The sequence below is a fragment of the Acipenser ruthenus genome, chromosome 1 (genome assembly GCF_902713425.1).
Source record: "Acipenser ruthenus chromosome 1, fAciRut3.2 maternal haplotype, whole genome shotgun sequence".
NCBI classification, from domain to species: domain Eukaryota; kingdom Metazoa; phylum Chordata; class Actinopteri; order Acipenseriformes; family Acipenseridae; genus Acipenser; species Acipenser ruthenus.
The window spans coordinates 8228437-8249737 of NC_081189.1; positions in this window are offsets into that span (position 1 = coordinate 8228437).

Below are 21301 nucleotides of genomic sequence, written 5' to 3' on the forward strand. Positions count from 1 at the left end.
AAAAAAGGTAAATCAAATAACGAAGGCCATATCCTGTTCAGATTTATATATATATATATATATATATATATATATATATATATATATATATATATATGTGTGTGTGTGTGTGTGTGTGTGTGTGTGTGTGTGTGTGTGTCTGTGTATATATATATATATATATATATATATATATAAATATATAATTTGCATGGGCAAAACTTAGAAATGAAAAAATGAAAAAATGTTACTTAATTTTCTCAGATTCAAAGTCAAGTTGGATAACTTACAGTACAGTGTTTTTTTGTATAGTTATCAATATATTTGAATAAAATGTAGTAGATTTTTTAAATTACATTTTTATATACTTTTTTGTAATTGTTGGCGTCAAAAGTTTACATAACCTCTATTTGCAACAATGTTATTTCCCAATGTACTAAGTGTTATAAATATTGTTTGATACGCTTTACTTGCACGGCAATGATACCTCTTGTGAGTGTGTTGAACACTCATTCGTCTACCAAGCGGTAGTTAAAAATCTGGTGAATTAACTGAATTAAGGCAGAGGGTACCAATATTATGACTCCAACTCTATGAAAGTCAATGGAGTTCATTCAGAAATATTGGTACCCTTTGCCTTATATATATATATATATATATATCATAAGCACCACTGCATATCCCTCGATTGTTTATTAGCACGTAACTGAAATAAATGTATAACTGAATACCAATGAAATACTTTTTAATGGAACTCAAAATAAACAGTTCCACAATTTCTAACTATATTACTATTTATTTCTTAGTAGACGCCCTTATCCAGGGCGACTTACACTTGTTACAAGTCATCCCATTATTTTTACATATAATTACCCATTTATACAGTTGGGTTTTTATTGGAGCAATCTAGGTAACGTACCTTGCTCAAGGGTACAGCAGCAGCGTCCCCCGCCTGGGATTGAACCCACAACCCTCCAGTCACGAGTCCAGAGCCCTAACCACTACTCCACACTGCTGCCCATGTTTTGGGTTTTTTGTTTTGGGATTTTTTGTTTTTGTTTTTTTATCTTGTATATGCCTGCATACAATAGTCCAATTTACAAGCACCCAGCTTTTGAGGCTATATTAAACCATGGAACCTAAGTCCTTTTAATAACAGTTCAAAATGAACAGAAGGTGAGAAAGGTGAACAACAACATATTTCTTGTTGATTTACAAAATAATGTGTTGGATGTTCCCAATTTAATTTCTGGATTTTTGTTATCATTGTTTTTTGTGGATAGCTCTTGTATGTACTGCATAATTTCTGTTGCCTCCCTTTTTTATTTCTCAAAATTATGTTTTGGTTAATACAGCATTTTTTGTACATTATCGTATACATTTTAGGATCACATGCTGCAAGCAAAATTTACACAAAACAGCAAACACAATGTACTATATAACAGAAGCAGATTCCTGTAGACGCTCACTAATCGGAATTTAAATATAATCTGAACCATGCAATCTCAATGTAATGCATGCTGACAGCAGCTGTAAAAAACAAACTTCAATATCATCATGTTATGATAAGTACTGGATGCGACACATTACAATTTTGAAGAGCGTGTTAACAATATGGATCCTCCCCACAAGGGGGCGGTGTTTCAAACTGTAGAAACACATTCCAAAAAATGAGGTTCAGGCTGGACAACACACACAACTCCACTGTGTTTACCCTTATTTTAGTTCATTTGGAGTATACAGTATCACCCCACCTGAAGAGCTGCGTCGACTCAACCAACAACAAGCCCTTCGTGATTACATTTTTTTTAATGGCTTTATGAAGCTACTTACTGTACTTTTTAAGTTCAACTAGTTCCGTTTTTATTTCGTAACATTTCTCATGTTTTTCTGTATATATATATATATATATATATATATATATATATATATATATATATATATATATAGAATATTATTGTTCTGGCTGCAATGCCCACTATTGTAATATTAACAATATGTGTAATTTCAGGTTAGCTATAATATGGTGCCCAAATCGCAGGCTGTTGATGAGTTAGGGGTATAATTCTTCCAAAACAAGCTCAAATTTTGTCATTCCATCCCTTTGTCATAAAATGTTCTTATTTATTTATTTTGATATTTTTTTTTACTATTTTCTACCCAATTTGAAATGCCCAAATTGAATGCCCCATCACCACTGCAACCTACTTACTGATCACGAGGACTGAAGATCACTGGACAACCTCTGTTTCCACTGTCAAGCCAACTGCCTCTTTTCACCCACCGAGCCAAAGACAACGGGTGTTAAAAAGCTCATGAATCCTGCAGGAAATGGCCCAGCCTGGAACGTCTTGGTGCAGACTGAGCAATCGTGGTCAATGAAGAGTGAGGAGGTGACCCGGCCCCCCTAACCCTGAAGGAGCACACAGGCCAGTGCGGTGCTTCCTGTGAGTCTGAAGGAGCACACAGGCCACTGCGGTGCTTCCTGTGTGTCTGAAGGAGCACACAGGCTGGTGCGGTGCTTCCTGTGAGTCTGAAGGAGCACACAGGCCAGTGCGGTGCTTCCTGTGTGTCTGAAGGAGCACACAGGCCGGTGCGGTGCTTCCTTTGGGTCTGAAGGAACACACAGGCTGGTGCGGTGCTTCCTGTGGCTCTGAAGGAGCACACAGGCCGGTGCGATGTTTCCTGTGGCTCTGAAGGAGCACACAGGCCGGTGCCATGTTTCCTGTGGCTCTGAAGGAACACACAGGCGAGTGCCATGCTTCCTGTGGGTCTGAAGGAACACACAGGCCAGTGCGGTGCTTCCTGTGGCTCTGAAGGAACACACAGGCCAGTGCGGTGCTTCCTGTGTGTCTGAAGGAGCACACAGGCCGGTGCGGTGCTTCCTGTGGGTCTGAAGGAACACACAGGCCGGTGCCATGCTTCCTGTGGGTCTGCAGCCAAGATCAGCAACTATCGACAAGATCAGCACAAATAAGAGTCCAACCGCACTGGGCTGCGCTGCAATTACAGTGCTTTTACGAGGTGAGCCCTTTATCTTACAATGTTTCCTGAGAAGTGTGAATGGAGGCCAGTATATCATGGGAAGTGTGCGATGATATATAATTTGATGTGATTTGATCTATATATAATCCAGGGGGAGGGATTTATCTTTTCGTACAGTGGTTTAGGCACTTGTTGGAAGGTTATCAGTCTATTCTACCTGTTACTCTCCAGCTTCATATTTTGTTTTGTTTTTGTCTTCAGGGAAACAGTGGAATAGGATTAACAAACAGGCTCGCTCTCACTTATACCAGCACTTTAATAACTGCATTGGGCTCACAGACTATCTGATGTTAATGAATTCCACACTGTATGTGACAGTGGTGAGCCCAATGCAGTTACCCCAGGGTTTGGATACAGTTTGCGCAATCATCCCATGCGATGAATTCAAGTATGTACCGTCCCCAGACTGCAATAATTGCTTCCTGCATGATCTCAATGCCTTACTGTTTGCCCAATCCTTAGCAATGTTAAAGGCAATGCTTCGATATTTGTATGGTTGCAGACATTTATTGCTGTACAGTATTCTACTAATTCAGACTGTGGTGGAAATAAAAAAACAAAAACATGTATTAATTTCCAGAGAACATGACACATGCAAACTGCTACAATACACACCTTATTGTTAAAAAAATCCATTGAATTAAATAGGGAAATAACACCATCATTGTCTGAGGACTTTAACATGAAGTACCTGCTATTAAAATTATACCTAAAGATTACATTTAGTGTGAAGATAGCAGTCTGCCACATGCATACTATCTGAGAGGGAGCAGAGGTAGAGAACATATCATAGACATTACTTTATTTTATGTGTTGCTTGAGTCTGCTTTAAATAGAATCAGCCATTCAATGGAAGCAGGCTATGCTGTCAATGGGAGTCTTTGTGGCACCTGTTTATCCATGACTATACCATCCATGTCATGTTATCTCAGGATAAGAAGAATCACAATGACAGGGAATACCAGAAGGTTCCGCTTGTCATAGAATTGTACAGCTGTGGCCAAAAGTTTTGCATCACTCTATAGAATTAGCGTTGAATTGACAACAGAACTGGCAGAAGGCACAGATGTCATTGTCCATCCATCAACAGTCCAAAGCACCTTTGACCATTTTTCCATAGTCCAATTTCTCTGTTCTTGTGCATATTAACAGAGGTATTCTTACTGCAACACATCCTTTAAGTCCTGATTTCAAGAGTGATATTCGTACTGTTGATTTGATGGACAACGACACCTGTGCCTTCTGCCTGTTCTGTTGTCAATTCAATGCTTGTCTTCTTTCTATTCCTTAAGGATATTATCTTCAAGTATTGCTCATCCTTGTTAGACAGCTTTTTGGGTCTTCCAGTCCTGGATTTGTCAATTACAGATGACGTTTCTCTGTACTTGTTGATTATGCTTCGGATACCACACCTTGAAAATCGAGTGATGCGAGCTATTTCACTCAATGTTTTTCCTTTTATGCAAGTCAAGGTTGTTATAATAGTAACACATACTAGTGGAGGCTTTGAGTGAATTGTTGATGCTCATAATGCATCAGAGTAGAAAAATGCAACATGTCTAAGACTTTTTCACAGCAGTGTAAATATTTTTTTTTATTATGTCTCAATCCTAAAATTCTAGGTGATGTAAAACTTTTGGCCATAGCTGTACCTATATATAGCTAAGGCATGAAAAGTCTAATTGACAATAACAAATGTGATACTCATGTTCCCAGTCTGTCCCATACATGTTCCCAGTCTGTCCCATACATGAGATCCCAGTACAGTAGTAAAGAGCATTCACAAGCCCCAGAGTGGGCCCCATTGTGGGAGAGCTACAGAAAGGGGCTATAACTAGCAAGGAAAGAGGCAAGGGGCTCTAAAAATGAAAAATACACAACCCAGATCCACATACATAAGATAAACTGTATGCTGGAAAATAACTTGGGAATACAAACAGACCGTTGAAAAGGGAATGCCAGGTATTCATGTATGTTTCCTTCTTGTGTGGAGTGGGTCTTGCAATACTGTAGTTGGTAACTTTAAAATCCTACATCTTAATATTTAAAGTAGGCTCAAATAAACGTTGTAATAAATGCAGCTGAAGTCTTATCTATGTCTTCTGTATTAACAAAGGATTCCCGTGAAAATATTTATTGTGTATTATTTTTAATGTGTTATAATAAGATGGATTTTTCTCAAACATATTTACTAGAAGCCTTCATTAATGTGAAGTCTTTGTTACAAACTTCTAGAGAAACGTTTGTTAAATAATTAATCATTTCTTTCTGTATTGGTACATATCATACAGTCGATCTGTTCACTTCTCCCTTTCAACAACTGCCATCAAAAACATGTCTTCAAACTATTAAAAACTATAAAAGAAAAACACATTTTGAGAATATTGTTCCAAAACATTACTTGCATGGTATTTATGCATTTTCAAAACATGTTATTATACAGTATTTCTTAATATAAGGCAAGTCAGTTATAATATTTTCAGAACACAGTTAAGGTGTGCTGCACTGTCCCCTGTGGTGAACATAAGCTACTGTAACATCATGCCCGATTTCAGTGCCAGCACAGGCTTCACTTCACAAGGCTCCTCCACTAGAGTGCTCTAGGTCACTGTCTTTTGCTCAGCTGTGGAAAACATCACAATATTTTTGAATTGCATATTAGCTAGCAAATTCATCCCCAATGTGCTGTGGGGAGTACAGTTGACACATTCTAAAAAAGAATTATGGCTATAATTCACCATTTAATCATACCTGTTACTTCTGGCAAGGACAAATCATGACCACTAGATGGTGACATTGTCCTTTTTTGGTATGATTCCTAATACAGTAAATAAAGGCAGATTATTAAAACGTGTAGATATACGTGTATGCAATTGAATAGAGAGAGAGAGAGAGAGAGAGAGAGAGAGAGAGAGAGAGAGAGAATTCATATAAAAGTCACTTACTATTGCTTCATTGTGCCTGCATTGAAGTATGTGTAATACTTGTATCCAGTGATATCCTTGTCAAACAGGGTTAAAGTGTGGAACAAACTCAACAGGAAATACTACCCTTGTACCCCATCAGAGATCTTGTATCTTTGAAGGGTGGATTTAGCTGGTACCTCCATCTGTACTCTACCTTTTGCATACATCTTGCATACGTCTAAAAAGCACTTGCTAAATACCTTCTTAGCACAAGTTATATAATATCTGATTATCTGGAAGCGTCTCCATCTCTATGTCCAGTTATATAATGTCTGATCATCTGGAAGCTTGTCCATCTCTATGTCAAGTTATATAATATCTGATTATCTGGAAGCGTCTCCATCTCTATGTCCAGTTATATAATGTCTGATCATCTGGAAGCTTGTCCATCTCTATGTCAAGTTATATAATATCTGATCATCTGGAAGCATGTCCATCTCTATGTCCAGTTATATAATGTCTGATCATCTGGAAGCTTGTCCATCTCTATGTCAAGTTATATAATGTCTGATCATCTGGAAGCTTGTCCATCTCTATGTCAAGTTATATAATGTCTGATCATCTGGAAGCTTGTCCATCTCTATGTCAAGTTATATAATGTCTGATCATCTGGAAGCGTGTCGATCTCTATGTCAAGTTATATAATGTCTGATCATCTGGAAGCGTCTCCATCTCTATGTCAAGTTATATAATATTTGATCATCTGGAAGCGTGTCGATCTCTATGTCAAGTTATATAATATCTGATTATCTGGAAGCGTCTCCATCTCTATGTCCAGTTATATAATGTCTGATCATCTGGAAGCTTGTCCATCTCTATGTCAAGTTATATAATATCTGATTATCTGGAAGCGTCTCCATCTCTATGTCCAGTTATATAATGTCTGATCATCTGGAAGCTTGTCCATCTCTATGTCAAGTTATATAATATCTGATCATCTGGAAGCATGTCCATCTCTATGTCCAGTTATATAATGTCTGATCATCTGGAAGCTTGTCCATCTCTATGTCAAGTTATATAATGTCTGATCATCTGGAAGCGTGTCCATCTCTATGTCAAGTTATATAATGTCTGATCATCTGGAAGCATGTCCATCTCTATGTCAAGTTATATAATGTCTGATCATCTGGAAGCGTGTCGATCTCTATGTCAAGTTATATAATGTCTGATCATCTGGAAGCGTCTCCATCTCTATGTCAAGTTATATAATATTTGATCATCTGGAAGCGTGTCGATCTCTATGTCAAGTTATATAATATCTGATCATCTGGAAGCGTGTCCATCTCTATGTCAAGTTATATAATATCTGATCATCTGGAAGCTTGTCCATCTCTATGTCAAGTTATATAATGTCTGATCATCTGGAAGCTTGTCCATCTCTATGTCAAGTTATATAATGTCTGATCATCTGGAAGCGTGTCCATCTCTATGTCAAGTTATATACTATCTGATCATCTGGAAGCTTGTCCATCTCTATGTCAAGTTATATAATGTCTGATCATCTGGAAGCTTGTCCATCTCTATGTCAAGTTATATAATGTCTGATCATCTGGAAGCGTGTCCATCTCTATGTCAAGTTATATAATGTCTGATCATCTGGAAGCTTGTCCATCTCTATGTCAGTTGGTCACAGTGATACATTCTTTCTTGTTATTATCGGATCTAGTTTTGAATTTCCAGCAGTGGAGGGGGATTCATGCCTTTAACAGTAGACAAACATATCACATAATTAATCCAAGTTAACCCATCTGCACCTACCTGCAGCTGGTTTAGTGAATGCATACTGTAAAAAAATATGCATTTTATTGTGTGGTACAGTGAATAAACTGCTATTCACATTATATATAAAAAATGGTAAATCAATCTTTTTAAAATTTTGTATTGCATAAGTTTTTTAGTTGGTTAGCTGGTCAGAAAGCTTCAACCTGTATTACTAAATGAATCCATTAGATGGAGCACCTGTGCTGTATAATACAGACACTGCTGAATTAGTCAAAGTTAAGTTCTTCAGCTTATGATACTCCTGGAAATGTCTTCATTTTTTCTGATGATATTTCATTTAGACCGCTCCTCTTTGACACAGGGGTTTTGCCTATATTTAGTCACATGAAATATATCCACGTGATCTGAAAAGTATTCTCTTTCCCCTTCCATTTAACAGCTTGCATCCAAGAGTAAGATACATGAGCTAACACAATCAATTATTAAACAAAACACTAGCTCACTGCAATAATTAATGAATGAAACTAGCATGCAAGATTTGTTAATTACTTTACCAAGTCATTGGTAAGACAAGCGGACAGCAGTGTGGAGTAGTGGTTAGTGCTCTAGACTCTTGACCGGAGGGTCGTGGGTTCAATCCCAGGTGGGGGACACTGCTGCTGTACCCTTGAGCAAGGTACTTTACCTAGATTGCTCCAGTAAAAACCCAAATGTATAATTGGGTAATTGTATATAAAAATTATGTGTAAAAAAATAATAATGTAATTGTATGTAAAAATAATGTGATATCTTGTAACAATTATAAGTTGTCCTGGATAAGGGCGTCTACTAAGAAATAAATAATAATTGATCCCGACTCAAACAATTGATGTTTCATGCTTTTGAAGAAACTGCTGTGTATAGAGTTTCTTGAAATGCATTGCCCTTCTTGTTTCAGAGCATATATCAGCATTAGTCTACAGTACAGTATAGCCATGCTATGCCAAAAGTTAGCGTGTCACCAGCTCCTAATATGATAGAAGAGCAGCTGAACTGAGATGGAAGAGTATCACATGAAAGAGTAAATCATTTCAATTGCTTTGTATACGTTTCCCGGTTTTATAGTGTGTGTGCAGTAATTCTGAATCTGCCTTTACCCAGCTTTGCATTTGCTTTCAGTTTGTTTGGTGAATCCCAAGTGCCAGGACTTAACAGCCTTCCTCATTCCATTTAAGTCATGTGACAATGTGACCTTTCAACTCTGCCACCTACTCTCTCTTTGTTTGTATAATATAACTGTCAACACTGCCAGCCCCACCTGCTCTCTCTTTGTTTGTATCGTCAGAATTTGCACACACTCTTTATATATATATATATATATATATATATATATATATATATATATATATATATATATGCTCTGAGCACACTCTTAAACTCAGGGGTGACATTTAAGGAGGACAGATGTGTTTTAAACTCCTGTAAGTGGTTTTGTTCGTGCACTGGACATACTGTATGGCCAGACAACTTCTTAATAATTAAGAAAATCACACAGACTCATTTCATTTGAAATTTTAACAAATCAGTGCAGTAGTAGTGCCCTTTCAGTTTACTAAATGCTTTAAACATTAGATTGGTTGGTTGCGCAGACCACCGTAAATCCCAAGTAATAAGCAATCTGGGCTATCCAGTGCCTTTACAGGTTTAACAGCATTAGTGCTTCAATACAGTAATACAGATATGGTTATCATATGCTTAGCCTTCAGGCCAAAAAAGCTAAAGCGCCCATAGCTAAATCCTACAACATACAATATATCACTCTCTCAAGACTGAAACATAATTTCTATACCTTATAGCAACACATCCAATATAAACGAGATATAAATTCAAATAAATGCTTACCTTCCAGTATATGGAAGTGTAGTGTAGGATATATGAAAAATAAAAACTGTCTTCAAAAGGCAGAGACTTTCAACTTCAACCAAACAGCAATCAGTTTTTCAGAGACCCTCAGAGCATGGACCACGTCAGCTTGCAAGATCAAGATCAATGGTATCGAATTGGGTCTTGCTCTGGGCTTATATATACGATTTTCCCTCCGTTGAATACACCAGGAGTTCCAATTAAATCTGATCATCAATCTGCCTTGACAGTTCTTATCTTTGAGTCAATTGTATAGTCTAGAAAGATCCGGTCAGCTCTTTTTAAAACTAATTGGAGTTACATAACAAACTTCAAAATGAATTGGATATAACTTATTTCTAAAAATATTGGAACATGATCTCATAGTTCTCTTTTTAAACCCCTCTTTTCTCAAAAAAGTCAGGTGAACCAAAGTTCACAGGATCCTTGCTATTATACAATACAAGTTTATATGTGTATCAAAAGAGATGTTGTTTTATATATATATAACATCAACTTTCTGTGTGATTGTATTGTATAGGAGGCTGTGTGGTCCAGTGGTTAAAGAAAAGGGCTTGTAATCAGGAGGTCCCCGGTTCAAATCCCACCTCAGCCACTGACTCATTGTGTGACCTCGAGCAAGTCACTTAACCTCCTTGTGCTCTGTCTTTCGGGTGAGACGTAATTGTAAGTGACTCTGCAGCTGGTGCATAGTTCACACACCCTAGACTCTGTAAGTCGCCTTGGATAAAGGCGTCTGCTAAATAAATAAACAAATAATAATTACCCTGGGTCTACAATATATTCCCTCTGAGCAGCATATCTCGTCAAACTTTCAGATTAGTTTACTTTCATATATAGGTGTGTTAATAAAGTATTGAACAAATACTGTAGGGGATTATCATAAGCCCTTGTATGAAAGTACTAGGCTGTTCAGTTCAGTTATTTCCATTTAAATTTAAGCTGACCTCTCTCTCTACAAATTCACCTGCACAAGCAGGTTTCAGACACCCTGTTTACTTGCCAAGGCTCGTGTTTTAATTAATATGAAACTCCACTGTAAGCACTTTAACAAATTCACCGCATGAAGTCATTATTTGGCTCACAAACATGATCCCAATTAAAGTCGCTACCTTTCTGATAAGAACTGATACTGTAGACAGCTGACGACAAGTAAATCTCGCTTTGACTGCCAAAAATAATTTTCCAGGTCGCGCACCGTTCTGCTGCAAGCAGGTAGAGGCAAGGCTATTTTTCTTCCAGTAAGTCTATTGTGTATTAAAGTTATTAATGTTTACACTTTATTGTCTTATATTCAAACCTAACAGTTCCTGTTTTTTTATTGCAGCAAAACCTTTATATAAACTAAACATTTATATGGTTTAGTTAATTGATATTGTAATGTCTAAAATACTTTTTGTTTAGTTGGAGACAGAAACTGAACTAATTCTTAAATTGATCAAATTAAATTAAAACCATCTCAAATATGTCTTAACAATTTGTCTACAACATTCAGTGTCAGGCATCTGTTATAATAAACTTTTAATATGTCATTTCAACAGTTGAACTTTAAATGACTTTATAACATATATTTCCAATTCAGATACTTCAATAATTACACCGTGTAACAATTTTTTTTTTTTTTGTTCCTGGGTAGTAAGTGTTATTTCCTAATTGCTTATGCCTCAAAAGTATAGAAAATGGTTATTATTCCCCACAAACTTTGCTTTTGTGACCGGGACAGTGATATTTTGAAATTTACCTATTTTCCAGAACATTCCTGATAGATTCAGTGCTGAGTAAACTTGGAGTAACTTCTAGAACTTTCTAGAACTTTCCAGTAATATAAATAGTAGTATAAATACAGGGGCCTTTTAGCCCACCAATTCAGTTTAGTTCCAGCTGCCTAAGTGGATACATATCTGCATTTTCTGAGATGGCATCAAGGTCATAGGAGACTTCAAAATGGTGGCATTCCTGATGGGTCTCCAAGGCGGTTTTACCAAGTTTCCCTGCTATCTTTGCCTTTGGGACAGCAGGGACACCAAGGCACACTACCACAGGCGGGACTGGCCACAGCGGACCGAGTTCTCTGTGGGGAGGAACAACGTCAAGTGGGAGCCACTGGTGGACCCCCGGAAGGTGCTGATGCCACCACTGCACATCAAATTGGGCCTTATGAAACAATTTGTCAGAGCTCTAGATAAGGAGTCGGCAGCCTTCAAGTACCTTCAAGACTTCTTCCCTAAGCTGTCTGAGGCAAAGGTCAAAGCCGGTGTCTTTGTCGGACCACAGATAAAGAAGATCCTGGAGTGCAATGAATTCCCCAAGAAGCTCACTAGTAAGGAGAAAGCGGCTTGGAACAGCTTTGTCGCAGTGGTTCGGGGCTTCACAAGGCCGAAAACTATGTGGAGCTGGTTGAGACTCTGGTGAAGAACTACGGCACAATGGGCTGTAGGATGTCCCTCAAAGTCCATATCCTTGATGCTCATCTTGATAAATTCAAGGAGAACATGGGAGCGTACTCGGAGGAGCAAGGCGAGCGCTTCCACCAGGATATACTGGACTTTGAACGCCGCTACCAAGGACAGTATAACGAGAACATGATGGGAGACTACATTTGGGGGCTGATTCGTGAAAGTGATTTACAGTATAATCGTAAATCTCGAAAAACTACTCACTTCTAAATCTTTTGTATTACTTTAGTATAAATACATGTTAATTTGGATTCATATGTTGTTTTTTTCTGACTTTATGTGAACGAAAAGACACAAATTCGCCCGTTTTCTCATTGGAAATAGGTAAATTTCAAAATATCACTGTCCGGGTCACAAAAGCAAAGTTTGTGGGAAATAATAGCCATTTTCTATACTTTTGAGGCATAAGCAATTAGGAAATAACACTTACTACCCAGGAACAAAAATTGTGTTACATAGTGTTATATTTTACTCCATTGATCTGTTATGAAGTCATTTAAGCTTTCAATGGAAGGTCCAGTTATTTTCATCTAGATTCAAGCTGCTGTTAACATCAGTGCTTAATTTGTAAATCGAATTTGAACACATAGTGAGCGCGAGAGGGGGGGTGTTCTGGGGGGCTCTGAGGTACCGGAACGCGAACGAATCGTTCTTTTTGAACGACTCACTAAGGTGAACAATGGGAATCGGATCAGAGTCCCTATTGAATCGGTTCTTTTGATTCACCCTATGAACAAGCTGTGTGGCACACAGGAGTCGAGTTACCAGCCTATCAAAAGTCATGAAATGATTCCTTACCTCTCGAGTCTGGCTGATTTGTTCTTTGTAACAAGGAAACTGGGTTGTTCCTCAACTCATTGAGTGTTATGAAACTGAAGACCGTATGTGCCATGTTGGATCCAAATTCTTGCTTACTTAGTACATGATAAGAACTCTGTGTGAGCCAAAATGGCGTCAGTTACATCCTCCAGACCATAACTATATATCTATGATCCAGACGGTGTGTACTTTCTAAAGTGCTGCTTCACGCTGTCAGAAACTCAGATTACAAGTTTGTGCATCATAATTTTATTAATTATTTTTCTTACAGTTCTTCTTAGTTTACTATGTACGTAACCTTGTGTAAGTCTGCCAAACAAATAAATAATAAAATGATGTGTTTGTTATTTTTTATACAAAATTAATCATATCTATAGTTAACTATTTTGCACAAATTACGATTAATACTTCTAAGTCATCTTGAGTAAAGTCAGACAAATTACTAAATAATATTAATAATAATAATAATAATAATAATAATAATAATAATAATAATAATTGAGATATACACCTAATTTCCAAAATAAATAAATACAAGCATCTACTGATATTGTAACGTTATTGTACCCAAGGCTTAATTATATAACTTATGATTACATATTTGACCTTGAGGAATGATTGAGAATCTGTGGCATTGCTGTTCACCAGCGGTCCCCATCCAACTTGGCAGTGCTTGAGCAATTTTCTATCTACAAACAGCACTCAGTTATTCTTTTAAAGGCATTTGTTTAACACTTCAGGAGTTAGGGCTGTCTTAGCTATTTACCAACCCTAGATTAAATGTTTAAGACCCTTAAATTCTGCCGTTCAGTAGTCTGGAGGTTACTGTATTGTTGTCTGCTTTGTGGCTGGGGCCTGATCTGATCCCAGTACAGTCCAAGTTGCTGCCGGGCTGCTGTAAAAAGTAATGTGTGTGGCTGACATTCCATAGGGAGATGCCAGGCTCTAGAATAGCTGCTCCTGCTCCCTCTCAGCTCTTAAACACCATGGTCAGTAAAGTGACCTTATAGTTATCATTGACCACACACAACAAAAAGACAACCTCATCTACTCTATATACAGTTATCACTGACCACACACAACCTCATTGACTGTATATTGATCACAAACTTTATATGCCACCTCCCTTTTTTTAGCATACAATTTTTTTTACACTTGGCAACTCAACATTTAACTAACATTTCTAACAAATAAATCTGTAAAAAAATACTTGTAACTTCTGTATTTTACATATAACCTCTCCTCACTCTCTGTTAATACATTTGAATTTCACACTGTCCCGCTAACCTCTCCCTGTCAACTCCTGCTAATTGTACTGTACCGTTCCCCTGGACCTCTCACTCACTTTCTCAATGAACTTGACTATCTCCTCTCCTTCCTCCCCTCTCTGTCTACCCCAACTGTCCTGTTTGGGAATTTCAATATCCATCTCTCCAACCTAACCCACTCTGCCGGATTCCTCCCTCTCCTTCACTCCTTCAACTTCTCTCTCTCTCCATCCCCTCCTACCCACAAAGCTGGCCGTCAATGGACCTCACCTTCTACATGGCCTCCACCCTCTCTGTGACCCCTCTGGACCTATATTGTGACAAGGAGTTACACTGGCCATGACATTAGAATGTGTGCTACCTACTGGTGCAAGTGGTTAAGCCACCTCAAGTTAGGGGAGTATGAATTTCTCTGGGGAGTTGCATTGCCATGACTCTTCATGTGTACTGAAGTAACACTATTACAACTTCCAAAGCACTTAAATATTCTACCAATAATGTGTTCAACAATATAGTTATGGTCTTCTTATGAAGCGTGAGTTGAATCCCTCGGCGATTTGCTACGGCTGATCTGCAGGATCCGGGTCACGGCACCAGATTTGTAGCCAACCTCGGTTACACTACAATGACTACACCTCATGAGAACGGGCGCTCCACACTTCACAGCTGGTTCTCTGGTTTTATTAGTTGTAACAGTCCTGCAAAGATATCATAATAAGCAAGTGTGATGGAAATATAATGAGTTCTGGTTGTAAATCTCCCTCCAGACCTATGAGGATACGAATTAACGAAAGGGAAAGGCTTTGGACAGGTTGTCCTGACAGTTCATTCCCTGGGTCGGGAAGTCAATCAGCCTGGAAAAAGACGAGACTCCAGTGCGAGAATGTATTGACTTGGAAGGTAAACAAGGTAGCAGCTGCAGGCAATAGAGTCAGCTGTAATCGTTTACCAAGGGGTCATGCATAATCGCATAAAAGGGGCTGGAGAATCGTAAATCTTTTCCTTCGCTTGGGTTTTGCTACAAGGAAACTGGGAGGACCGGGAGATTGCCCAAAATAAATAAACGAAAGGAGTTTGTGAGTGTTTTGTTTGTTTGTCTGTTTAGTAATTGTCTGTGTTTGTTATCACTAGACGGCTAAACGCAGATCCGGAGCTGTCGCCAAGGGACTGCAACCCTTCGTTTTATTACTGTGCAATACACATTGTTGTGTATTGCCAGTTCTTTATTATTTACTGGCGGGTCATCAGACCATTGGATTATAAACCATTAAAACAATCATTTTCACCCGTACTTTGTTGTCTGTGCGTTTTTGGAATCACTGTATCCGCACTGCACCTGTTGCCACTTACCACTTTGCCACAGCAAGTCAACAGCAACAGCCGTTGTGCGCTCGTGTTGTAGCATGTATATGGCTATCATATGTATATGGCTGTCCAGTGGTTAAAGAAAAGGGCTTGTAACCAGGAGGTCCTCGGTTCAAATCCCACCTCAGCCACTGACTCATTGTGTGACCCTGAGCAAGTCACTTAACCTCCTTGTGCTCCGTCTTTCGGGTGAGACGTAATTGTAAGTGACTCTGCAGCTGATGCATAGTTCATACACCCTAGTCTCTGTAAGTCACCTTGGATAAAGGCGTCTGCTGAATAAACAAATAATAATAATAGTGGGTTCAATCCCAGGTGGGGGACACTGCTGCTGTACCCTTGAGCAAGGTACTTTACCTAGATTGCTCCAGTGAAAACCCAACTGTATAAATGAGTAAAAATAATATGTTAAAATTAATGTAATTGTATGTAAAAATAATGTGATATCAATTGTAAGTCGCCCTAGATAAGGGCACCTGCTAAGAAATAAATAATAATAAAAACACATGCAAAAAAAATAAATATTACATGATGTTTAAAAAATGTCTAGCGTGATGCAAAACTTTTGACCAAAGTTTTTTTTTTTTTTAAGGGGGGGAGGGGGGGAAATAAATTGCTTTCAGAGAATTTAATCGACTCTATATCGACATGTTGTAGATTATATTGCACTGAATGATAAATGCCCTTACTGTGTCTTTTCCCCTTTATTTTAAAAGTGATACCAAGAAACAAAGCCAGAAGTCCTGACAGTGAGGCAGCAGAGAGATAGGGAGAAATACAAGAGCAAGCAAAAGGCAGCTGAGCAGTGAGAGAGAGAGAGAAAATAATACCACAGCAGAAAGAAGTAGTAGAGTGAGGCAGCAGTAACAACAGATATAGCTTCAACAATAGAGAAATAGATAGAATGTGACTGTCTCCAGACTCCACAGTGACTGAGACAGCACGCAAACAGCAACCACAATGGCAAAAAGAGACAATAAATCAAATAAAAAAGAGGCAATAAATCAAGGGTCACTGCAAGTGACAGTCGAAGTGAAGACGCATAAGCAGCAGCACTGGGGCATATGTAGGGTTAGTAGCTTCTGATCTTGACGGGGAAGGTAGTGCCCCCCTTGCAAAAACAAACCCAAAGGAGTTTTCAAACTTCATGGCTAAAATCATTTCCATGGTTCAAATACAACAAGGAAAAATATCTGATGTTTTGTGTGTACTGTCAGACTGCAGGTTCTCACATTGCAGGAAAAAGTGAGTTCATAACAGGAAATGGACATTTATAAAAACAGACATTCCGGAAGCACTCAGTAAGCAAGAAACTTCAAAACACCATAGTTTGGGCAATGTCCCTTGACAGTGAGAAACATGATGAGAAAATTGTGCATGATACTGCATATAATTAATATGCAGTATTAAATTTGATCGTGAAGATCAAATTTAATACTGCATATTAATTATATTGCAAAACAGGAAACTTCCTTTTACAAAATTTCAAAGTCAGATATTACTTATGAAAAAGAATGGTCTGGATGTATCCAAGACCTACGATAATGATGCACATTGTGCTGAGTTTATTGATGTTATGGCAGAAGAATTGAGAGAGAGAACTCACAGTGATCTGGAAAATCTAAACTGCCTTTATTTAAAACATGGGAAGGCAGAAAATCATTTGGTGGGTTTAAAAGAGCTGGAGCATGCTCACACACTGGGAGTTTTAAGTGCTGCAAAATAGTTGCTTTCAAATTTAGATACAGACTCGGAAGGTAATGACTGGTGGGCTAGCTTTCAGCATTTGGTGCGGATGGAGCAAGTGTAAACATGATTTAAATTAAAAGGTGCAGCAGACACATTTAAAGATGATCTACAAACCCTAATACACCAAACTGTAGCTATAACCCTGCAGGAAATGGACAGATGATTTGGAGACTCAGAACAGCATGCACATGGTCCCTCAAAAGTAATAAACTGCTTTTCTGTCTCTTGTCATGATGCTTGGCCTGAATCTTTTGACGACATGTCTGATTTTGGAGAGAAGCAAATAAGCTTTCTGCTAAATAGCTATAAATATCTACTAGTGAGAAATGGATGCAATTTGAATGTAGTTCCTGCTGAGTGGAAAATGCTTAAATCTCTTGTAAAAGGTCAATTTATGGGCAAATCATACACTGGTCTCTGGGAAGTCATTCTAACCAAGGAGCCCTCCTGTTCCGACTATAAAAATGTCCTGCACTTAGTCGAGTTAATGCTGGTTCTTCCAATCTCTTCTGCTCAATGCGATATCCTTTCAGTGGATTACTGTGACTCAGCAGGTGAGGATTTCTAAGAAGGATGCTTCCTTTTCTATGTGTAAATAGTTTTGGTGAGTACACTGGCAAATGTAATGTTACTAAAAATGTGGTGACCAGATTTTAGGTTCTAGCTCCTAAAATGTTTTGGTTGTTAGTATAGAGCACTGCACATAATTCTGTTTCTGAGAAATAACCGCAGGCAGTATCTCATGATGTAGTTGGAAACTGGACCTTTAAGTGATTGTATTGTAGCAAAAAAGAAAAGATTCAGTAAATTGTACGTGTTCAGCTGGGTTTAAGAAATGTCTCGGTTTCCATGGCTCACAGTTAGGAGGTCTGTTACACTTACACTTCCCTGATCATTTCATTGCAGCAGTTCTGGGTCACAGGATGTTACTGCATCCCCAGATATCATGTTCTTCCAGATAACACTGGGGTTCTTGAGACCTCTTTAGCAATTGGAAGTGCACATGATGTATGGGATTACTTTGTTAGCTACAATTAGATTAAGTATTTGTCAGAGCCATACCTTGTAGAAGAAACTAGTTTTTAGTTTCTGAGCTAAACTTTATACCCAGGTCTTTTAAACCAGAAAACAATTCTCCCAAGGAAATGACATTCCAGCTAAAAAGATTCCCTCAGTTTTCCCAAGCTTGTGAGTCACCCAGAACACATGGCAAAAGATCTGTGGGCGTGAGAGAAACCAACTGCAGATGAGAGCTCCTCTAACAGCTCCACTGGGTGTTCAGCATCAGGACTGGAAAACTTTCCACAATTACTCAATAGCCTATTGGGAACCTTATCTTTCCTAAATAAAGTTATCAGAAGGGGGCTGTTTTGTGTCACTAGTTTAGTTGAGAGTGTGCACTATTTTATTCAGAAAGGGTCTCATTATCAGTGTTGCTCCAATCTTACCTCTGCACATTTAGTGCCTTTTGGTCGAGTCTGCTTTCCATATGCAAAGATGCAGATTGCAGATTGCAGCTTGATAACCCTAACCCTAATCCTAACCCTAACCCATTCTATAATCCATAGTTGCATTTCATTATTTTTGGACAGTTGTATTTCTTTTTCTTATTTTTTTTTCTGTAGTAGACAGACTGGCCCACAATAACACAAAACCGATGGGGAGGAAAGAGAAAGTGAAACTTGAGAGATTAACAACACAACCCGACACAAGATAGACTGTGGTTAGTTTGATGACTGTTCATCAAGAACAGGACACGTCTCACCTGCATTTACAGGAAGCACCGGCAGAATGTGGTACTGATCCACTCTCTGTGCTGGTAGCACTATTATTATATTCATTATGAATGTGTTTTGAAGTTATGAATAATCTAAAGTTGTAACTGCAGGTAATGTTTGTACAGCAATATTTAACCGTGCTGTAGGATGGCGAGTGCCTGTGTATTATATTCCCTTCTACAAGTTTACCGTAGTAAAAGCATAACAAAGTGTAATAAAGCATACTGAAAGCACGGTAAAGCATAGGCAAGCATTGTAAAGAACAGCGAGGAAGGTAAGGCATATTAATAAACAAGGCAAACCAGGGTAAACTATGGTAAATGCATAGTATAGTACAGTATAGCCATGGGGAAAGCATGTTACAACTGCAACAATACAGAGCACAAATACCATGGTAAACTTTTCTAAGGGTTGACTCACATAGCATATAAACAGAGCTCTTTGTAGCCTCGGTCAGTTTACTTACTCTTAAGGTGTTTCTATTATACACAGTATTTGCCATCCTACAAACCTACTTTTCATAATACTTGATAAACATCCGTAGCCTAATCAGCCTTATCTCACTAGGCGTTGGCTAACCCACAAAGTGTCAACATTAATACTGCTATGACATAAACCCATATTGAGCAACAGGTACTCAATTCCTGAACTTAATAACCATTTCAGCACAGGTGTGTATTTATAATAATAACAACAATAATAATAATAATAATAATAATAATAATAATAATAATAATAATAATAATAATAATAATAATAATAATAATGACATATATTCGGTTCATGAGTAAAAGAATAAGCAGTGTTGAGTGATACACTGCTGTTACGGATTCTGCCCCCTGGTGATGAGATGAGATGAGGTTAAAAGCTCTAAAGCAGGGGTGGGCCAAACCTGGCTCTTCCACTCCTGCAGGGTCTTTGTTCCAACTTAGAACCAATGAAAGCACCATCCAGACGTTGAGGTAGTTCATGATCTCATTTCACCTGTTAAACCTGTAGTGGAATGCCCTCCAGGACTCATTGGCCACCCCTGCTCTAAAGCCACGAATGCAGATCAGCCCGGCTCTTTTGCACAGTGGTTTAGAAGCGTGCTTGCAGTTCACTCCCAGCCTCTGCCCTGTTACACATACAATAATAAAAATAACAGTAAACTAGCAGTAAATGTGTTTCTGCTAACTCCTGCAAATAAGTTATCTCTTGCTTGTTTGTTAATGTGTTCTATTCCCCTCAGCAAATTGGACATTCCCTTTGTGCAAACCATACTTGAGGGAGTCACATATATATATAAAGCTTTAAATGATCTCTTTAAAAACAAGACAGAGGATTAAAGTAATGCATATTCTTAATAGTGGCTAATTATGTTTATTTTAGTGTGTCTGGGTGTTATTACAATACATTTTAAGCTGCCAATAGGAGAGATGGCCTTGAGAATGAAGTGTTGAGCGGATTTGTTAGTTGGTTTCTTTGAAATATAGGTCAATGGCTCTAGGAACACTGTTGTGCTGATAAGCTCTGGAAAGTAAAGGAAGCATTCATCTTCCCCTGGTTACACAGTACACATGCAGTAGCGTGGTTAGTGCTGAGATTTTCCCTGTAGGCATGTACTGTAGTAAGTATTTCTTTTTATCAACAGTAGAGGAGCAGCTTGAGGTACAGAGATTGCAACCCATTGGAAAGACCTTAGCTGTTTAGCTCTCGATTTGTTAAAATATATTTTTTTCTATTCACAAGATAGGCGTGAATTACAAACTGCAGTAAACTCTCATCCATGTCTACGGGTCCAATTAGGGGACCCCTTGCACCTAACATTATTCAGTAATAAAATGAGACCAAACTTCTGACTAAAAGTCATCAGAGTTTCCAGATCATATTAAACAACCTGCAGTGCAGTGCATTGCACAGTCCCTATGCATTCTACATCAGCTATGCATTGTACAGCAGCTATGCATTGTACAGTCCCTATGTATTGTACAGCAGCTATGCATTGTACAGCAGCTATGCATTGTACAGCAGCTATGCATTGTACAGCAGCTATGCATTGTACAGTCCTGTGGCAGGATAGCAGCAGAGGGAAGACTCAGAGACAGAAAGTGCAGTGAAACCAAAATATTTTAATTAACAAAACACAAATAAAAAGGCACGGTGGCCAACCAAAAAGACGAACACAAAAACAGGCTTTAAACATAAACTATACAGAAAGAATCTCTCTCTCTCTCTCTCTCTCTCTCTCTCTCTCTCTCTCTCATCTCTCT